Source organism: Leucopleurus acutus (genome assembly GCF_964270905.1).
Source record: "Leucopleurus acutus genome assembly, chromosome: 4".
Taxonomy (NCBI): Eukaryota; Metazoa; Chordata; class Mammalia; order Artiodactyla; family Delphinidae; genus Leucopleurus; species Leucopleurus acutus.
Window position 1 is genome coordinate 119,882,483 of NC_139146.1, and position 22,784 is coordinate 119,905,266.

At 37.1% G+C, this 22,784-nt stretch overlaps 1 protein-coding gene across 5 annotated transcripts in view; it reads left to right on the forward strand.

Annotated features, from left to right (window-relative positions):
* Window positions 1–22,784, forward strand: part of ARHGAP24 (Rho GTPase activating protein 24) — a 783,348-nt gene that overhangs the window by 140,025 nt on the left and 620,539 nt on the right. For 2 of the 5 annotated variants that reach the window (XM_082838942.1, XM_082838943.1), the window contains exon 2: window positions 2,019–2,119. The exons of 2 other annotated variants lie outside the window; for them this stretch is intronic. The gene's annotated coding sequence lies outside the window, so the exon portion shown is untranslated. Of the gene's footprint in view, window positions 1–2,018; window positions 2,120–3,701; window positions 3,790–22,784 lie in introns of all 5 variants that reach the window. One more of the 5 variants, XM_082838941.1, reaches the window with a different exon arrangement.

Consider the following 22,784-nt stretch of genomic DNA (forward strand, 5'->3'; position numbering starts at 1 on the left):
TGGGGAGGTGGAAGGGTAAGCTGTGACAAAGTGAGAGAGTGGCATGGACATATATACACTACCCTTTTATATTTTTGATGTCACAAATTGTCTCTTTTTATACTGTGATTTCATTATTAAGTTGTAGTAGCTATAGTAGTTGTAGTTGAAGAGCTCCTTTTAACATTTCTTATAAGGCTGGTCTAGTGTTGGTGAACTCACTCAGCTTTTGTTTGTCTGTGAAAGCCTTTATTTCTCCTTCATATCTGTAAGGTAACTCTGCTGGATAGAGTATTCTTAGTGGGCAGTTTTTATCTTTCAATATTTTGGGTATGTTATTCCATTCTCTCCTGGCTTGTAGAGTTTTTGCTGAGAAATCTCTGATAGCCTAATGGGAGTATCTTTGTAAGTTACTGTTTTTTTCCCCTGGCTGCTTTAAAATTTTTTTTTATTATTATTACTGACCTTTAACAGTTTTAATATAATATGTCTTGGAGAAGGTCTTTTTGCCTTGAGATAATACAGTGTTCTATTATCCTCGTGGACTTGTATATCCAGGTCCTTCCCCAGCTTTGGGAAGTTCTCAGCTATTATGTCTTTAAATAAGCTCTCAGTTCCCTTCCTCTCTTCTCCTTCTGGGATACTGATTATTCTTCTGTTGCCTTACCTAATGGAATCAGATAGTTTTCATAGGGTTTCTTCACTTAAAAAAAAATCTTAGCTCTCTCTCCTCTTCCACCTGTACTATTTCTATATGTCTATCCTTGAGCTCACTAATTCTCTCTTCCATATGACCTGCTTTATTTCCAATGCATCCTAATGCATTCTTCATCTCATTTTTTGAGTTCTTCTGTGGCAGAATTTCTGTTTGGTTCTTTTTTAGGATTCCAATTTCTTTGGTTAAGTACTCCTTCTGTTCATTAATTTTATTCCTAAGATTGCCTTTCTTGAGTTTTCTTGTAGCTCATTGAATTTCTTCATAATAGCCACTTTTAAATTCCTTATCAGTTAGATCACAATATTCCATGTCTTTGGATTCTACTGCTAGAAAATTGTCATCTTCTTTTGTGATAACTTATTATTATGACTTTTTATGGTGTTTGATGAAAAGTGCCTCTGCCACCACATTTGAAGTAGTAAACACCTTTCTTATTAAGGCAAGGCTTTGTTTACTTTGATTCTAGTAATTCATTAGGTTGATAGTTATCTGCCTTTTGTTTTCCAGAAGGTGGTGATATAGCACAAGTTTTTGGTTTCTCTTATAGTTGCTGACTAAGGTTGGGAGCCTGAACATAAAAACAAAACAAACTAAGGGTGGCAGCAGAGTCAGGGGAGGAGGTGTGAGATGTGTACTTAGCACTTATGGCTTTGGATGTACCCATGTCCTGGTAGGGGAATCCTCAAGTGAGAGGGTCCCAGAGGATTGTGGGCAGTCCTGTTGCCTCCAGGGGACAGACAGCAGGAGACACTTTCTATCAGCTCTCTGTGTCCGCATACTTCCCTCTTCCTTCCCTTCCCCCAGTCACTCAGGTCTCCCTTTTGAGAGAGAAACTGGTCCCTCCATCTGTAGCACATGTGGCCAGGCAAACCCTCCCTCACCACCTTCACCTTCTGCTTCCTCTGCCAGAAAAGTTGTACTGCCTTCTCTGCTATCACAGCCTCTGTTGCTGCAGGCTCCACTTCCTCCATCGTCCAATCCCCCACTTTCAGACAGATGAATATCCATCTCTTGGGTGTCCTAGTGTGTTGTGCAGTTTCTTCCCCCTTTAACCCCCACCTCCATTTGTGGCTGTCTGATTAGTTGTGAAGCAAAGAGGAGAGAGAAAAGGAACGACTCAAACCACCGTGATGCTGACATCACTCTCCTCACAGTAATTAATTGATAGATTCAGGTATGTCTCTGTCATCATTGACTCATCAGTCAGCATGTGTTGAGGGCATAACATTTACTGAGAATTCTGTCATCTCTATGTTGCTTTTGATTCACTTACTCTGTTACACATCAACCTGTGTGTGGTGACTGCTTATTATTTCCCTAGTGTGACAGACCTGGATATGCTCACTGGACATGACTAAGAGCCAAAGAATCTATGGTTGTCCATTTAGCACAGTCCTGTGATTCTGAACTTCAAAGTCCCAGGTAAAAGCTCTTTACTTATTTTTCTGCTGTTGTGTTTGTTATAGGTTATCCTACACATCCAGGTGACAATTAACTTAGTGCCTAGTTTCCAGGCCTTCTCAAGTAAAGCAACTCACTATTGATAAATCATTCACCAATATATTGTTCAGTTAAGCCTCCTTAGTTCGGTGAGTATAATAATGGTATCATCTTAGACCAAGTTGCATCTCAGGCAGGAAATATCCCTCAGAGTTAAGTAAGTAATTATTTGGCTTTATATTTTTTGTTCTTATAATGACTAATACCAGGTGATGCTTTTAGGTAGCTTGAGATTTATGAAGCACAGTGCCTAAATCTCAATGAATGTAACAGTAGGGGCAAATAACTATACTCTGTACTACTGTATTTGCAAGACACTAAGTGCATTATATATTTCACTTCATGTAAACCTTTTAAAGACTCTGTGAGATGGCTACTATTATTATTATTATCCCCATTTTACAGATGTGTAAACTGAGGCATAGAAGAGGTTAAATAATTGTCCAGAATGGCAGTGAGTGGTGGAGCCAAGTTCTTTTACTGCTGACTGCAAATACTGAACCTGTTGAGTTGGTTGTTGATGGCAATCATGCAACCATCACATAGAAGGGCAGATTTGTGGCCATTATTACCTTTCTAAGATACAATAAAACAAAGGGCACAAATCTTATTTATTATTGATTTGCTTGTTCTTTCAACTGATTTTTAAATTTAAAAAAATTTTTAAATTTTCACTAAATTTTAGATTCTTTTCCCGTATAGGTCATTACAAAATATTGAGTAGAATTCCCTGTGTTATACAGCAGGTCGTTATTAGTTATTTGTTTTATACATAGTAGTGTGTATGTATCAATCCCAATCTCCCAATTTATCCCTGCCCCCTTAACCCCCTGGTAGCCATAAATTTGTTTTCTGCATCTGTGACTCTCTATTTTGTTTTGTAAATAAGTTCATTTATATCATTTTATTTTTAGATTCCACATATAAGTGATATCATATGATATTTGTCTTTCTCTGTCTGGCTTACTTTACTCAGTATGACAATCTCAGTATTAGGCAGGACCTAATTTGAAGAGAGGAAAACAGTAGACTGAACGATACAAAACTGCTGTACTACAGAAATGAGTTTCTAACCAGGCATGTGTGTCGTTCCTCCCCTAGTATTTCATCATCCCTGCCATCACCATCATCATCATCACCATCCCACTGTTTTGATGACCACATGGAGAATTTTCTCCCCAGAGTAAACACTGTATTATTCATTAAAGGTTACTTCCATCTTCCTACATATACTCTTCGACCAAATTTTCTTTTAAATGGAAATTTGTTTCCCAGCATGGGAGGAAAGGAGCATTTAACTCTAAATTTCATTTAATTTTTCTAAATTTAATTTCTAAATTTCTAAAATTTCTAAATTTTATTTTTAAATTTTCACTAAATTTCAATAAAATCATTAAAACTAAAAAAAACCTTCTGCTATCTTGCTTCTCATTTTATTAAAAAAATCCAAATATAATTCTCTTTCTGTTGTATTTAGTTGAATAATTGTCTTTTTTTTCCTTAGTTTATCTTATTGGTCCCTAGAACACAGTACCTTATGTTCCAGAGGTTTCTTTTCTCCCTTGATTTTGGGACAAAAGACTTATTAATATGTAAGTATTGAATTTTTTTTAGATTGATCAGTAATCTCTGATGGATATTATAGCAAAATTTAATCGGAACAGAAAAAAATAATGAAGTTTTATTTGTTCATGTTATATAAGGTTTACTTTATTATTAGAAATTTTTCTTTTTTTTTTTCTGTATGCGGGCCTCTCACCGTTGCGGCCTCTCCCGTTGCGGAGCACAGACTCTGGATGCACAGGCTCAGCTGCCATGGCTCACGGGCCCAGCCGCTCTGCGGCATGTGGGATCTTCCTGGACCGGGGCACAAACCTGTGTCCCCTGCATCGGCAGGCGGACTCTCAACCACTGCGCCACCAGGGAAGCCCTATTCTAGTTTTTTATTCCAATTATTTATAGGACATTTTCACTTGGATGTCCACATCATTTTAAGCTCAACTAGGAGGCAATATAAAGTTATGGTTAATAGCATAACAAAAATAAGTTTAAATTATGATTAAAGTTAAGTTTTCTATAGTAAGATAACTATTAATTGAACAACCACCAAACTAATTCTCATCGTTAGCTTATATTGTTTCTATCAATAATTTCTTTTCCTAAAAGAAAATGCAAAATGCATGCCAACTGTGTTTGAGTCAAAATGAATTTATTTTTGTGTCTCTTTCACATAAATAAATTAACAATGAACTATAAACTCTGAGAAGAGTTGTAGCTACAGCAGTTTGAAGGTTTTTAACCTTTACCTTTTTTGTTTCTTAACATCTTTATTGGAGTATAATTGCTTTACAATGGTGTGTTAGTTTCTGCTTTATAACAAAGTGAATCAGTTATACGTATACATATATCTCCATATCTCTTCCCTCTTGCGTCTCCCTCCCTCCCACCCTCCCTATCCCACCCCTCTAGGTGGTCATAAAGCACAAGCTGATCTCCCTCTGCTATGCGGCTGTTTCCCACTAGCTATCTATTCTACATTTGTTAACCTTTACCTTTTATTCTGGCATAAAAACTTCAAACACCTCTTTACCAGGGAAACCTTTACACAAGTGTTTATCAGCTTCAGCCTCTTCCAGGTTCTTGATAGAATGTGGTACAAGGCAAGGGTCTAAACTTGAAAACACCCATGTCCTAGCTTATTGGAGGAGCTGATGACCTAGTTATCTGGAGTTCTATTTGACTGTGTTCAGAAGATTGTGTGAAAGAGGAAGACTGGACACATTGGAGCCTGACAGTTGTTGCCTCTGGTGACCCTACACTAAGACTCTTAAGTGATCAGATCACAAGAGCTGCCCCTTATTATCTCTAACAGTGTTATGCCTATCTGGACATAAAGAGTTAGCTCACTCGAGCTTTTGGGGCTGTTCTAGTTGGGGATCAATGAGGAGAGATAATTTTAGACATAGCAATGAGGCACCACTAAAATTAACCTCTGGCTCTGTCCCAGGGAATCAGTGACAGAATCCTAGAGAAAGGCATGGTGAGGCACACTAAAGAGTCAAATGAAAGTGGTGTATCATTAAGGGCATGTTAGAAACAGAAAACACAAGGCTTCTAGGCTTTAGGTTTTATATATTTCATACACATTCACATCCTTCTGCAATTGTTCTTTAGAGCATAGCAAAGGAGAAACTGGTACTAAAGCAATGTGACAGGAAGAGCTTGTATGGATAAAAATGTCAGTAGCAAATTGAGAAGCAGAGGATTGTGTTTGGGAAAGCTTTAAAAATGGATGCCTGAATCTATCTTCTGAGAAAAATTTTAGGTGCCTTCATAATGTTTTTCTGCGTTCTTTTCTTCCTTCCTTCCTTCCTTCCTTTCCTTCCTTCCTTCCTTCCTTCCTTCCTTCCTTCCTTCCTTCCTTCCTTCCTTCCTTCCTTCCTTCCTCCCTCCCTCCCTCCCTCCTTCCCTCCCTCCCTCTCTCCCTTCCCTCCTTCCCTTATTCCTTCCTTTCATCTTTCCATCTCTTTTTTAATGCTGTTTATTGAATATGTATTTGCTAGACATGGTGCTAGGTATTAGTAATACAAAATCATTCCCTTAAGTGTTTTACTTTCTATTGTGGAAGTCAGAAATGTAAATCATCAATTATAGAACAGTAGGGAAAGTGTTGTGATAAATGTATTCAAAGTCTGCATACAAACCCAGAGTCAAGTAACCTAACATGGCTGAAGAAGTCAAGGGAAACTTCTTGGAGGTGAGGGGACTACACTGACTCCTAAAGCCTAGAAGATTAGATGAAGATTAAATATGCAAGGGCAATTGCAGTAGAGATGTCAAATAAACTTAATAATGATTAGAATTGGAATGCAAGAGTTAATAAAATCTGTTTTACTGCCACTGGAAGAAGGCAAATAGGCAACAACAACTGCTTCGAAGATTGGTTCATCAATTTTTTATCATCATAGAATTTTGGTCTCACTAGTGCTTAAGAACATGGATATGAAAGAGAGAAGTTGAATGTTTAGATTTGTCCGGAGCTGGGATTTTGCAAAGAAAGGAACAGTGGAAGGAGGATGGGTTATAGAGAAACTCGCATTTGGGAACCCTGGATGAGAAGGGAGAAATTTGCAGACTGATTATGTTTCTGGGGCCAATAGAGACCACTGTTTTATTTATACCCTCAAAGTCTTTGATTGGACCCCTAAGCTCCACCTGTCTGTTTTCTTTCATTCAGGTTAGTAAATACCTTTATCTCTGGACATCTACATATAAGTAAATAAGCTGAGAGGTAGAAGAACATAAAAATTCTTAAATTCCATCTTAAAATTTTTAGGAGTATGTCAAAACTTTTCTTGAAATTGGAAGAACCTTTATGTCTTTATGGCAAATACCTTCCATGGTGGGGATAGCAGGGAAAGGCAGGGTGAGTAAAATCCTGAGAGTTGCAATGCTGGTTGTTAGGGGTTACTTTATGGGATAGTATTACAGGGAATCGAAGAGAGGCTAGAGGTGCTTAAGGAATTAATTTCTCTGTCGGTGGTGGCTAAGGCCTTGCCTTGTTAAAAAATAGGAACTATGCGTCTTATGTGAGCTCATATCTTGTTCGTGGGCTATGAAGGAGCCCTTTGGAAAGAAAACTTTAAATCTGGCTTGATTGCCCATGTGTAAAAATATCTGGGTTTCTACCTAGAGTACAGAATACAATACATAGATCTAAAACATGAAGGTGATTTTTAAGGAACATGTAATTGTCATTATCCTTAAATTAAGCTTGAATATAGTTTTAATTTTAGTAATATTTATTTTTTAAAGTGTTGGGTATCTTATCCTAATAATGAAGTGTTACCCCCCTTTGCCAAATTCTGAAATAATAATAAATGTTAACTACTGAAAATCTCTATGAGAACACACAGCCTCTCAGTGACAATTAAAAGCCCTGTGCCTATTTAGGTGATTCTGACTAACTGTCCTTCAGGATAAAAGTGGGAATAGAAAGATTAGTTTTTTAGAAGAAATAAATGCTTATGTGTTTAAGAATTAGTTAATCATTGCCACTGGTTGGTTTCAGAGACTCACACGAAAAGATTTTATTTTTCCCAAAAGACTTAAGAGCAGTGTTCTATCAAACCCTTTTTTCTTCTGGGTGGCAGCCTCCCCAGTGGCATCTTATTCTAACTCTACCATTTTGGGTTACACTTAACTATTAAACCAGTCTTATGCTAGTTTTGAAATGTAGTCCTGCTTATTTACAAACTCCTATCTTATATTTAATTGAAAGTGCTTTTTGGCCCAAGCACAGGTAGATTTCTGCATCTAGCATTGGAGTAGAGGGGCCTTTTCACACTCCTCTTCTTATTCTCTGTATGTGTAATCTTTAGTTTGGGGGCAGGGAGGAGATAGAAGAAGACATTTCCTAAAAGACTGTCTGGTAGGTTGGCTGTCAGTGATGGTAAAGTTGCTACCTCATTTTTGTCTGCTAGTGATGCATCTCTGCCTAACATTTGTTAGTTCTTCAAGTAGGTCAAGGTGGGGAGTTTACTCATAATTCTCTTCAATTTATACTAGACCCCTTTCATTTATACCCCTTTACCCCAGTCAGTTCACCACATAGCCTCTAGCTGCAGGAGTCCCAATGCCTAGCAATTGACCCATATACCAGTTGTACCTGAAGTTGACTTTGCCAAGAGACCATTGAAACCACAGCATTATTCATGCCAACTGAAGATAGTGTTGACATCTTCCTGGATTCCCCATTTCTCACTCCCTCTCTTTCCTCATCCTTTGACCATGTCCCAGTAGAACTATTAGCCCAAATGGTGCCGTTAAGTGAATTGGAAAAAAAATTTCCAATTGAATTAGGAAAAATAATGTTTTCCAAATGAATTGGAAAAAAATTTTTCCAATTGAATTGGAAAAAATAAAACTATGTATCTCTTTCATCTATGTATGCAGAGATGTATGACTGTGCCAGATCTCACAGCTTGACTTTGGAGAATGGTTTGTATTTCAGTCCTTGTTTGTAATCTCATCTAGGTGTTCTTGTGCAGTGCTTGGCCTTTATGCTCACATAGGGAAGTCCTGAGTTTTGGTGCTTATTTTGCTAGCCCTGTGGCTCAGCACTCTCAAGATACAAGCTGATTTCTCTCACCAACAAGGTCACATTGGATGAGAACTGTTAGTGTACCAACAACCTTATAGTAAGTGATGTTGAATTCCTTGCTTCTCACATGAGGGAAAAAGAGTGGAAGAAATATTACTGCTCCAAAAACTCTACATTATGCTGAAAGCAATCTCTGCTGAAAGCAATCTCTTGCAGACCCTCTCTTATAGCTCTAGATGGTAAAACTCTCCAAACCAGTTATCTTCCTTGGCTACTGAGAGCAGGGGAGTTATGTGACTTCTTTGAAGTCACCTCTAGATCAGTGGTTCTAAACTGGGGAAATTTTGCCCCTCAGGGGACATTTGGCAATGTCTGGAATCATTTTTGGTTGTCACGACTAGGAGGGAGGAGTTACTCCTATCTAGTGGGTAGAGGACAGGGATACTGCTAAACATCCTACAATGTAGAGGGTGTACATCCTACAGTCCTCCCTGCCCCGCCCACAACAAAGAATAATCCTGTCCAAGATGTCAGTAGTGTTGAGGCTGACAGACACCCCCCGGAACACTGCCAAGCATCTTGTTCCCCACATTGCTAGGGGTCAGGAAATGACCTTATCTCAACTTCTCACATCAAGGGACCAGGAGAACTAAGTTTTTACTTTTGATTTTTCACTTAACTTTGACTCTGGACAAATCTTTCCTTCAATTTCTTCTATCAAATGTGATAAAAGTGTCTGTTGTACTAACTTTCTACGATGGTAATGAGAATGAAATAATAGATATGAATGTTCTTTGAAAAAATTTCAAAAGCCACAAAACTCATTATTTCTGCCACATTGAGAGCTTTCTAAGCACAAAAGCATTCTGCTGACTATAGGGCTGAATTACTCTGCTTTATCCCCTTGCTTAACTGTAACATCAAGCAGTTCATTTAAAAAATACATCACTTGTTTAAACATAGGATAGGTTATCTAGATGAGAGAATTTGCTTGAAGTGATTGCCTTTGGTATTCATTTGTTCTTATACTCTATTAGTTCCCTTGTCATCACGTTTCTTGGGGGTCCAAGTTGCGTATATATTATCTACATTCCTGAAAAAATTAATTTAAAGTTGGGCTAGTTTTTGAATTAGTAGCATCATCTAAAATACCTAAATTAGTAGCATCACCTAAAATTTATGATCAGAGTCTGAACTAAATCTGTATCATTTTGAACGTGACATAAATGAAATAAACATGTTGACCTTGGGCATGCACAATCATTAACAGATATAAACGCATTAAATGGGATGAAACATTATAAAAAATCTATGTACATATGAAAATGTTTCCATAGTTAGACCCCTACCAAAGAAGTGCTAAAAGTAATGTGAATGGGGCTTAATGTAAACTTATTATCAACAGTTGACCATTTACCAAAACAGCATGATACCTTTTTAGAGTGAATCTTTAGTCAGCAATCCAGTTGCAAAACTTCATCTTAAGAGTTGAGAGAGATAAACTGGAAAAGGCTATTAGGATTATACATTTAAAAAATAATGTGTTACAGACTGAGAACATAATGGATAGAAAGCTTTTAGTTTGCTCCTTTTGAAACATGGTTTAAAAGGGGCATGCCTGTTTAGATTGTGTCAGGGTGTATATAGCTATGCTGTAGAAGAAACATGTTAGTTTTGGGGAAAGAGGTAGCACAAGTGAAAGAAAACTCCCCAACTCCTTTTTGATCATTCCATGATCACACAGAAATGACACATCTGACATTCTCTGTGTTTCTCTGGATTTCTAGAAAGGAATCTTAAGCATATATCATTACTCTCTTTTTTTTTCCTTCATTAAAACTGTGATACTAGCTATGGTTATGCTTAAATCCATGATTTCCTTTAAGGTTTTAGTGTTCTATTATTTGATCCTCCTTGTGCTAAGCTCTCTAAATTGTGCCTTGCCATTCTCACATTGGCTGAATTCTGATGTAGAGAGAAAGAAAGAGCCTCCGATTCTTTAAATGCCCTCTTGATTTTGCCAGGGAAAGAAGAGTCAACATTGCATGGCATATTTGGGGTACAGATGAGTATGTAAGGAATGGGAATTGAATAAAGGTAAATGTCTTTTCATAGATAACAAACAGTTACCAAAGGGGAAAGGGCAGGGGTAGGATAAATTAAGAGTTTGAGATTAACAGATACACACTACTATATATTAACTAGATAAACAACTAGGATCTATTATATAGCACAGGGAACTATATTCACTATCTTATAATAACCTATAATGGAAAAGAATCTGAAAAAAAATATCTGAATCACTTTGCTGTACACCTGAAATTAACACAACATTGTAAATCAGCTGTACTTAAATAAAAAAATAAAAAGTAAGGATAGTAACATCTGAGGTATATATACACAAAAAAAGGTTAATGTCTTTTGAGTTCTTCACTCACAAACATTTATGCATCTGCTTTCTTTTCTGCCACTTCTTTTAATAAAAGAAACACCTTTTTTACACTCCTTCAAAATACTGCAGGTTGGGCAGATGGGAGGTGGTAAACTGGCTTGTAAATTTGTAAACTGTGACTTGAGCTCTTCTACTTCTTCCGATACACAGAATGCAGGTATCATGAATCCAAGTGAAGATATCCTGAACAGGTACATAGTCAATCAAGCAATTGCTGAATTTGCTTTATGACAGTGGTGTAGTTCTAGAAGAAGTATAACAAAGCATTACTAAACAATGGCCAGAATTTAAATTGCTACTTAATCCGGATTGACAGATAGTACTACTGATGAAACATAAGGGCTTTGGCTCATCACAGCCATTCACAGGACTTTATGGTATGTTACTGCCTTGTTCAGGATGATGCCTGGCCTATTTCTGGTGCTCAGTGAGTGTTAAATAATACCAATATTGTCAAGTGCTTCTTATTTTTCACCTGGGAACATTTATAATTCTCTGCTTCATGTACTTCCTAATTTTTCATGCTCAATGATGGGAATGAAAATTAATTACACTGGGAATGTGAATGTCTCCTTGGCAAATCATTCCTATCCTGTTCAATAATGTTTTCATTGGTGCGCCTAGGAGGTCCCTGAACTCTGTTCTCTTGTCCTAGTCCCCTATTCATTCCTCCTTCCTCTGCCCTAAAATCTTTTTAGAAATGCCAAAACTCAACAAGAGTAATAGCCTTTTAATTTAGGTCTGGTATTTAGATGTGATTTATTTTAAAACCTTCCCAAATGTGGCATTTAAGTCTACTTGAAATTCCCAATTCTGTACTCCTGTAGCTCAGCCAAAGATGTCATTTTGATTTCTGAGCTGCACATTCCTGGGAGCATGGATCTCATTTGTCTGAAAAAGAGAGATGTAAGCTCATTTGAAGTTTCAGTTGACTTATTGTTCTTTTTTGACCTTTGCTACTAATAGCTGGCAGAGAGTAAATCCAGACATGTCAGTCATTGTCTAGATTTTATAAACTATTGACTGTTTCTTGAAGGATTGTAATGCTTATTTTATTGGCCTGGTGTACCATAGGAGGAGATTTATAGAGTGCCAAAAAATAAAAACCATGGCTAGCTAGCATCATCCAGATTGCTGGTAATAAAGTCATTGCAATTAATAACTATCAAATATAAATGAGCAGACATCACACCAAGGAGAGAAACAAAAGCATTTTAATCCCTAGATCTCTTTCGGTGTTATCATATTTAATGCCCTGCAAAGAGTTGAATTAACTAGTTTTCCAGATTTTTATTAAGCTGAACACTTCGTCTTAACAGTTTTCTTCATATTTTGAAACTTCCAAAGGAAGACTCTCCAAGTCATTACTCATGTGTGCTGTCATCCAGGAAATCTTGCCCCTTCTCTGCTTTACTCCCACCTGTGCCTTGTATATTTTTAGCTCTTCTACACACTGCCATTCTCTTTAACACAATTCCTGCTATGATTTGGTCATTCCCAATACTCCGGTCTCTCAGTTTTTTCAACTTCTGTCCTCCAATGATTTTTTGCCTTACATCCTGCCTTAGACACATTCCATTGTCTTTACTCTAGATCAGCAGTTCTCAAAGTGTGGTCCAATGTACCCTGAGGTTCCAAGACACTTTCTGGGGGCCAATGGGTTAAGAACGATTTTCATCATATTGCTAAGATGTTACTTACCTTTTTCACTCTCATTTTCTCATGAATATACAATGTCTTCCAGAGACTACATGACCTGTAATATCAAAATAGGTTGAATATAGAAGCAGATTCAAAATCCAGCTCTCTTCTATTCAGGCAACCATTAGAGAGATTTGCATAAATGTAAAATAATACCACTCTTCTCATTAATTTTTTTTGTTTTGGAAAACATATATATATATATTTTGCGGTACGCGGGCCTCTCACTGTTGTGGCCTCTCCCGTTGCGGAGCACAGGCTCCGGACGCGCAGGCTTAGCGGCCATGGCTCATGGGCCTAGTCGCTCAGCGGCATGTGGGATCTTCCCAGACCAGGGCACGAACCCGTGTCCCCTGTATCGGCAGGCGGACTCTCAACCACTGCGCCACCAGGGAAGCCCGGAAAACATATTTTTTAAAATAAAAATAGTCATGTTAACACTTAATGGGTTTATTATATTTTAATTGAATTAAATAAATATTTTTAAAACTCCTGTTTTAATTTCTAATATAGTAAATATTAATAGCTGTAATCTATATAAAATATTTTTTGCCATCAATAATTTTTAGGAGTGTAAAGGGGTCCAGAAATCAAAAAGTTGACAAGTACTGTGCTGACCAAATTTCTCAAACTGTCTGGGAAGATGAAACCCCCTTTCTATATTGTTGCTGTTTTGTAACATCTAATTCATCATAAATAAAAAATGCTTTTGCAAAATGAAATAAAAATAAATTGGTTAAAAAAATGTAGATGCAAAAGATGCAAACCCATGATCAAATGCTTGGGTGTCATGACACTATCAAATTGTTGTCAAATTTTCTTTTTATTCCCAATTTCTGCAATTTATCTCATTGTGGACCCATATGAGGCTCAAGGATTGGCTTTGATACTGCTTTGAGCAGCACTGCTCTAGATATTGTCACCGCAAACAGCCATTCTTCCACAGAGGTAACATCCCATGCTCTGATCACAACCTCTTATCTTTTCGCTTTATTCTCTCCAGTAATTCAACTCCAAAAATCCTTTGACTCCCAACCAAGACTTTCAATCTGTTTCCCGAACACCTTTTCACTCTTCCTCAGTGCCCTCAATTCCTTATTTCTCCCTTAAATTTCATGGTTAATTATGATAAACACTTCTTTGCAACACTCGAAACCCCTTGCCAATTTCTTACTTCTTTATACACAATTTAATGACTCACAACCCTGTTTAAATCCAACTCTACACACATGCTGTGCCTGCCTCCATGCAGATGAATGTGGCTGGGAATAAACCCGTAGCCATGCCAATATTTCTTAGTGTATATTCACGATGGTAACTTCAAGTAGGCCCTTAATTCTGCCCATGACAGACAATTTTGTCTAGTTGTGCTGTGATACGAAACAATCTCAGAGTTTCAAAGGGAATGCAATAAAGCTTTGTTTCTCATTTAAATGTACACTGTGAGTCACCTTTGACTCTTGACTCCGGGAACTAGGCTAATGGAACTGCTCCTTCCTGGGGGTGCTGCTGTACTCATGGCAGAAGGAAAGAAGAGATAGTAGAAGCATATGATGTTTCTTAGAGCTTCTCTTCTGAAGTGCTACATGCCACTTCCACTTCTATTTCATTGGTCAAAGGAAGTCATCTGGCTAAGCTTAATATCAGTGGGGTGAGAATTATAATCCTCCTGCAGGGCTAAGCATGGTAAGGAGGAGCTAGTCAGAAGGGGCAATGAATCTTTTTACATTAATATCATCTATCCAACAACTATCCAGTGCTACAATTTCTCATTCAATTAGTTTTCCATTCCCACAAATGAGTATTTAATGCTTTCTCCACTCCCTTAAGCCTCCAATACCTCTTCTCATATCCTTACACTCTGTTGATGATCATGCTTCCCATTTCACTAAAAAAAAACAATCAGAAGATAAATTCCTACCTACCAATCTACCTGCATTTGTAGATATATATGCCATCTTCTTTTGTATTAAATTTCCATGATCCCACTTGGGGCTTACCCCTTCATTTGTCTACTAGATAGTACTGCCTACAACTACTTAAATTTATTGCCCCAGAAACTCTTTATTTTTTAAATAAATTTATTTATTTTATTTTTGGCTACATTGGGTCTTCGTTGCTGCACGCAGGCTTTCTCTAGTTGCAGCAAGCGCAGCCTACTCTTTTTTTTTTTTTTACATCTTTATTGGAGTATAATTGCTTTACAATGGTGTGTTAGTTTCTGCTTTATAACAAAGTGAATCAGTTATACATATACATATATTCCCATATTTCTTCCCTCTTGCGTCTCCCTCCCTCCCACCCTCCCTATCCCACCCCTCTAGGTGGTCACAAAGCACCGAGCTGATCTCCCTGTGCTGTGCAGCTGCTTCCCACTAGCTATCTATTTTACGTTTGGTAGTGTATATATGTCCATGCCTCTCTCTTGCCCTGTCACAGCTCACCCTTCCCCTTCCCCATATCCTCAAGTCCATTCTCTAGTAGGTCTGTGTCTTTATTCCTATCTTACCCCTAGGTTCTTCATGACATTTTTTTTTCTTAAATTCCATATATATGTGTTAGCATACAGTATTTGTCATTCTCTTTCTGACTTCACTCTATATGACAGACTCTAGGTCCATCCATGTCATTATAAATAGCTCAATTTCATTTCTTTTTATGGCTGAGTAATATTCCATTGTATATATGTGCCACATCTTCTTTATCCATTCATCCGATGATGGACACTTAGGTTGTTTCCATCTCCTGGCTATTGTAAATAGAGCTTCAATGAACATTTTGGTACATGACTCTTTCTGAATTATGGTTTTCTCAGGGTATATGCCCAGTAGTGGGATTGCTGGGTCATATGGTAGTTCTATTTGTAGGTTTTTAAGGAACCTCCGTACAGTTCTCCATAGTGGCTGTACCAATTCACATTCCCACCAGCAGTGCAAGAGTGTTCCCTTTTCTCCACACCCTCTCCAGCATTTATTGTTTTTAGATTTTTTGATGATGGTCATTCTGACTGGTGTGACATGATATCTCATTGTAGTTTTGATTTGCATTTCTCTAATGATTAATGATGTTGAGCATTCTTTCATGTGTTTGTTGGCAGTCTGTATATCTTCTTTGGAGAAATGTCTATTTAGGTCTTCTGCCCATTTTTGGATTGGATTGTTTGTTTTTTTGTTATTGAGCTGCATGAGCTGCTTATAAATTTTGGAAATTAATCCTTTGTCAGTTGCTTCATTTGCAAAGATTTTCTCCCATTCTGAGGGTTGTCTTTTCGTCTTGTTTATGGTTTCCTTTGCTGTGCAAAAGCTTTGAAGTTTCATTAGGTCCCATTTGTTTATTTTTGTTTTTATTTCCATTTCTCTAGGAGGTGGGTCAAAAAGGATCTTGCTGTGATTTATGTCATAGAGTGTTCTGCCTATGTTTTCCTCTAAGAGTTTGATATTTCTGGCCTTACATTTAGGTCTTTAATCCATTTTGAGCTTATTTTTGTGTATGGTGTTAGGGAGTGATTTAATCTCATACTTTTACACATAGCTGTCCAGTTTTCCCAGCACCACTTATTGAAGAGGCTGTCCTTTCTCCACTGTACATTCCTGCCTCCTTTATCAAAGATAAGATGACCATATGTGTGTGGGTTTATCTCTGGGCTTTCTATCCTGTTCCATTGATCTATCTTTCTGTTTTTGTGCCAGTACCATACTGTCTTGATTACTGTAGCTTTGTAGTATAGTCTGAAGTCAGGGAGCCTGATTCCTCCAGCTCCGTTTTTCGTTCTCAAGATTGCTTTGACTATTTGGGGTCTTTTGTGTTTCCATACAAATTGTGAAATTTTTTGTTCTACTTCTGTGAAAAATGCCAGTGGTAGTTTGACAGGGATTGCATTGAATCTGTAGATTGCTTTGGGTAGTAAAGTCATTTTCACAATTAACTCACTTCTACATTGTCAGTTTCTACTCTGTACTAGATTATTCCCACAGGCATGCCAATATGTTATTTTTCCTATCTTAAAAAACAAAACAAAATAAAACACAACACAACCCCCCCTTGTACTCATTAACCCTCATGATATTCTTCTATTTATATTTCTCATCTTTGAAAGAGCTGCTTATGCATGCTATCACTATATTCTCTCTTCTCATTCCTCCTGAACCGTATCAAAGTCTCAATGACCTCATTTTTGTTAAGCCAATAGTCAATTCTCAGTTCTCATCTTCCTAGACCTATCAACATCCTGGGAATAATTTCTCCACTTGCCATTCAGAACATTACATATATGTGGTTTTCATTCTACCTTTTTGACCACAACTTCTCAGGCTTTTTGTGATTTCCTCCCCATTTCCCTCACTCCTCCATGTTGGGGTACTTTAGGAAGCAGTAATGGGTTTTCTTTTCTTTGTCTATGCTCTCCCCCCTTGGTAAGCTCATCCAGTTGTATGATTTTAGGCACATTATATTTGCAGCTTTCTCTCACATTTATAATTTAAGCTTGGACCCCTCTTATGAATTTCATACTTATAAATTCAGTGCCCCTCTTATGAATTTCATGCTTATGAATTCAGTGTTTGCATGAGACAATCCCAGTTTACACTTGTTTTGGGGGTGTAATTATTAATAGAGTTCACTTTCACTCTCTGAAATGTTTTAGTTTGGATGAAAACTCACATTGCCCTTCTCATAGGTCACACAGGAGGAGATGGTTGCAGATGTGTAGAAGGAACACTGGGAAAGGCTAGAGCACAGAGTCTAGCACACCATCAAACAACTGTTTGTGTTGTGTTCTAAAGTGGGTCCTTTTAGAGTAAATATACCTTTTCACCTATGCTTTGCCTTTCTTAGAATTAAATAATTTTAGTTTTTTATTAAAAAATAATTAAGACTGAATATATAATCTGTGCACACAAATAAACTTTCTGCTTTTTAAATGTATGGTTTTGGAGGAGCTCAAAGTGAATAAGGAGCCAAGGTAAAGACTAGAGATGAACATTGTCCTGATGATGAAGAAACCACTGTAGCAAAGTATGATGTCTCAGCTAGCTGTCCATAAGCTACAGTGGTCTCCAAATCTTGTGGTTGAATACTCTATCTTTAAAAATTTTTTAGCATAAGCCACCAATAAATTCAAGTAATTGTATATGTATTCTAAAACATATATAAAAATAGAAATGAAAATGGATGCTATGAAGTCAAATATAATGACTATAAACAACTTTTTATTTGTAATTTATTAATGGAGTGATTATAGAGAGCCCCTTACTCTCACTAATATAATAATAATTTAGTGTGAGCAATGTGATTGAATATCCCATTATTTTAAAACTTTCAGCTTACAATTTTTCATACAGAGATTTGAAGATCTGGTTCCTTTTATCTGAATATCTGTTTTTAATTTCTATCATAGGTTAGAGAAACCTTACCAAGATAACCAGATATAATTGGAGGGAGTACAGTGTAGTTATACTTACTAAACCATGACTTTCATTTTCATCCCAGATATTAATCATGCAAATGTTTTTATTAAGGTATGGCTAGTAAATTTCCCGATATTTATTATTAAATTTTCTTTCAAATTACTTGAAGGATGTTGCATTTTTATATAGTTAGTTTATGAGTCTAAAACTCACTGCAATATTTTGTTTGGAAGACTTATAAACAGGTTAGAAAATTCTGATTACAAGTTTTTTTAAAAATAAACTTTCGGCTTCCCTGGTGGCGGAGTGGTTGAGAGTCCGCCTGCCGATGCAGGGGACACGGGTTCATGCCCCGGTCCGGGAAGATCCCACATGCCGTGGAGCAGCTGGGCCTGTGAGCCATGGCCACTGAGCCTGCACGTCCAGAGCCTGTGCTCCGCAACGGGAGAGGCCACAACAGTGAGAGGCCCGCGTACCGCAAAATAAATAAATAAAAAATAAATAAATAAACTTTAATTTTAGAATAGTTTTGAATTACAGAAATGTTGCAGAGAGTACACTGAGTTCCCATGAGGCCCACCCCTAGTTTCCTACTGTTATCATCTTACACTAGTACAGTATATTATTCACAACTAATGAACCAATGTTAATATATTACTATTAACTATAGTCCATACTTCTTTCAGATTTCCTTTGTCTTTACCTAATGTCCCTTTTCTGTTCCAGGATAGAACATGACTCCTTAGGCTCTCCAGACTGTGACAGTTAACTTTCCCTGTTTTCTCAGACTTTCCTTGTTTCTGGTGACCTTGACAGATTTGCGGAGTACTGGTCAGTTACAGAATGTTCCCAAATTTTTTAAGTGTGCAGATATGAATTTTTATAGATGGTACAAATCATATTGCTTTTTGTAACAAATGCATATAGATGTAGAAACATTTAAAAACAGTCATTTTAAACAACTCATCACTCTTAAAAAGCACCTTTTTATTTTTCATTATTAAAACCTCACCTTTATATTGAGTAGGCAGATTATACACAGTTATCATTATTTTTTGAAATTTTCTGCTAGGGGCAAACTACCAAGTGCTACATTTTCCATAGAACAACTTGTCTTCTTTTAACAGAAAAATGCACCACTCATCTTCAGGTCAACAACTTTTTAAAGATTTTGATGCAAGATAACAAATACATATCTGGGCTGGGCAGCAGATTCTCTTGCTCACTCCCTACCTCATTACTGAGGTTTTGTAAGAACTCTATTGCATTTTTAAATTAATTTTTATTGGAGTATAGTTGCTTTACAATTTGTGTTAATTTCTACTGAACTCTCTTGTATCTTAAAGGTCTTTAAAAGATGAATTGCATCAATGATTTCCTGCAGTACTCTGTGTACTTCTATCTTTTATTATGCTGCAATAGCTTGCCTGTGAATGATGAAGTGAATGGATTAAATGTGTGGTCCTATCCCTGTAATTTTTCCTTATAATCTTTTCTTTAGTCTGGCCAAAATAGTTACTCCATTAATGTTGTAATGTAAATTTTGTCAGGAAAAAACACTATTTTTAAGAAATTAGGGCTTCCCTGGTGGCGCAGTGGTTGAGAGTCCGCCTGCTGATGCAGGGGACACGGGTTCATGCCCCAGTCTGGGAAGATCCCACATGCCGCGAAGTGGCTGGGCCCGTGAGCCATGGCCGCTGAGCCTGCGCGTCCGGAGCCTGTTGCTCCGCAAAGGGAGAGGCCACAACAGTGAGAGGCCCGCATACCGTGAAAAAAAAAAAATTAAAGAGCTCACTTTCTGTCAACAGTATGTCTTTTATGATACATCTTTAATTTCATGGTACACAAAAAGTTTTGATGTATCTTATTTTTGAAACAGAATTTAGCTGTTATATACTGATATACTAAGTTATATAAGAAATATAAGTATTTTCCTCCAACTTTAGAGAAAACATATCACCATGTGCAGATTGTTGATCCAGTTCTTGTTTCTTCCATTCTTCTGTTACATGTTCTATACATCTTCCAAAATGATTTACTCATAAAAAGGCATATTATTTTGTCTCTGTATTGTGTGTGTGTGTGTGTGTGTGTGTGTGTGTGTGTCTTCTGCTAATTTTTACCAAGAAAAAGAACAAGGGTTTTCTAGATAATATGTGGCTTTTAAAATGTTTTCTCATAGTGAGAAACTTCTAGAGGTGATGTTATGTCTACCATGCAATTTAATAATGTTGTAAAATTAAGATGACTTTAAACATGACTAAAAAAATTATGCAGCTGTGTCTTCATGTTCTGAGTATGTAATTTTAATATGAGTTATTAATTGTGATGATTGCATACCATCACTGAAGAAAATCTCAAAGATTTGTTGTTAACGGTAGCAGATGTCAATCCATTAACTTCCTGATAATTTTGAAATTTTTGGTCTACTTTGGTCGTGTTAGGTATGATTATGTTATTGCAGTTTTCTAAGGCTGCATACAAAGGATAGAAGAAGTGTCAGCCTTTCTATTTTCTTGATGTTTTTCGTGGGCTTGCATGATTCTTATCACACTCAATCTGTTGGTTTATTTTACCTGAAAAAGTTTGATCCACTGGTCAATTTGTGAAGATTAACTTGTTTAAAACTAGATAATATGATCTATAAATCCACATAATCACATGCATTCTGAAATGTGCTTCATTACTCTGAAAGCAAAATAACACTTTAGGGCCATATAGTGGGTTAAATGGTAGCCCCCAAAATGTATGTTAACCCAGAACTTCAGAATTGGGTCTTTGTAGATGTTACCGAGATAAGGATCTAGAGGTGAGATCATCTTGGATTAGGTGGGCCCTAAATCCAATAATGGGTATCTTGTAAGAGACTGAAAAGGAGAAGACACAGGGAAGAAGGCCATGGGAAGTCAGAAGCAAAGATTGGAGTGACTTTTCTACAAGCCAAGGAATGTCAAAAATTGCCAGTAGCCACCAGAAGGTGGAAGAAGCAATGAAGGATCCTAGCCTACAGACACATTCACATCTTGATTTTGGACTCCAGATCTGTGAAAGAATAAATTTCAGTTGTTTTAAACTGCCAACTTTGTGGCAATTTGTTATGACAGCCCTAGGAAACAAATACAGGTTCCATTGTCCACTCTTCTGTCCTGTGACTGTCTCACTCTTTCCAGAGGAAACTTAAATTCTATACCTGACTCATGCACACACACCTGACTGTAAACTGAGTGAGGTAAGAGTACAAATCCATGAATTAAATATCAATATCTCAATATTAAGAGAAGCCTTTGTATTGTTCTCACACCCAAAGTAGATGCATCATCTTATACAACACCTGAAGAACATTCACCCCACTTTGGAGACCACTGGGGAGAGACTTTTTATATTCCAAGACTTATCTGTTTAATTGTTTGAGCCGTATCTTAAGAGTCTTATCAGACAATATTCAAGGCCACAGAGCAGCAAGATTTTATTCTTTGAAGAGCTGAGGAAATAGAGTAAGAGAAAGGACATGGGACCAAAACATCGTATTTGGAGGATGTAGAGTAGGGAGGATGGACACTGAAGTTAGAATTCTGGTCCAGGATGTAGCCCTGGCCTGAGCACATAAAGTGCTAACATAGCTCTTTAGGGTCACAAAATATGAATAAACTTAATAAATTTGGAAAAATATTTCTACTTCTTTTTGGATGCAATTATGTCATTATTGCATTTAAAAATGATTAAAATAGTATCAAGTGCTTATTGTAGAATACAACAAGGATAAACAAAAATGTAAGACCTATGATGCTATTACTTGGTATATTTCTCACACCCCCCCACTCCCACCACCCAGTGTGTATATTTTAAAATTGGAATCACAGTATAGATTTTTATTTTCTGCTTTTGTTCACTTAGCATTTTATTGTGTGAATAATATGATTGCAAACTATGGTGTTATAGGTTGAATAATGTCCCACCAAAATTGATACATTTAAGTCCTAACCCCCAGTACCTCGGAATGTGACCTTATTTGGAAATAGGGTCTTTTCAGGTATATGGTTAAGATGAAGTCATACTGGAGTAGGATCTGTCCTTAGCCCAATATGACTGGTGTCCTTATTTTAAAAAAGGGAAATTAGACATAGATATGTACACAGGGAAAATTCCATGGAAGATGAAGACAGACTTTGGGCTTAAGCTTCTACAATACAAAGAACACCAAAGATTGCCAGCAAACCACCAGAAACTAGGGGAGAGACATGGACCAGATTCTCCCTCACAGCCCTCAGAAGGAACCAATTCTGCCACCACTATGATTTTGCACTTGTAGCCTCAAGCACTCTGAGACCATAAATTTCTATTAAGCCATCCAGTTTGTGGTGGTTTATTATGGCAGCTCTAGCAAACTAATACATATGGTGTGGTGGTGAAGTACATGGACAATAGAGCTAGGAGGTCTGGGTCTTAAACTCAGCTCTACCTCTGACAAGCTGTGCCATTGTACATGCTAACCTTTCAGTGTCTCAGTTTACTAGCTATAAAATGGGGAACGATGATGCTTCAGACCTAACAGGTTTGTTATAAGGATTGACTAGGTCCATAGATACAAAGCCCTTAAAGTGGTATTCAGCATATAGTAGCCATTTAGTTCTCGTTTATTACTCTTCAAAACATTAGTAACTGGATATTATATTCTACATATGTACCTTAACTAATCATTCTCTATTCTTTAAAATATTATAAATACTACTGCAATGAAGACAGTTATAAATAAATATTTTTTCCCATTAGGCCAGACACTATATGTGCAAACCTTGGTCAGAGAATGTTAGTCTTAAGTTCCTGGATACTATATGTTTAAAAATTCCTACTTTGAACAGCTGTGTTTTAAAGGAATCCCCTCATTGTACCTTGACTACCATTAGGCATTGCAGTTAACTAAAAATA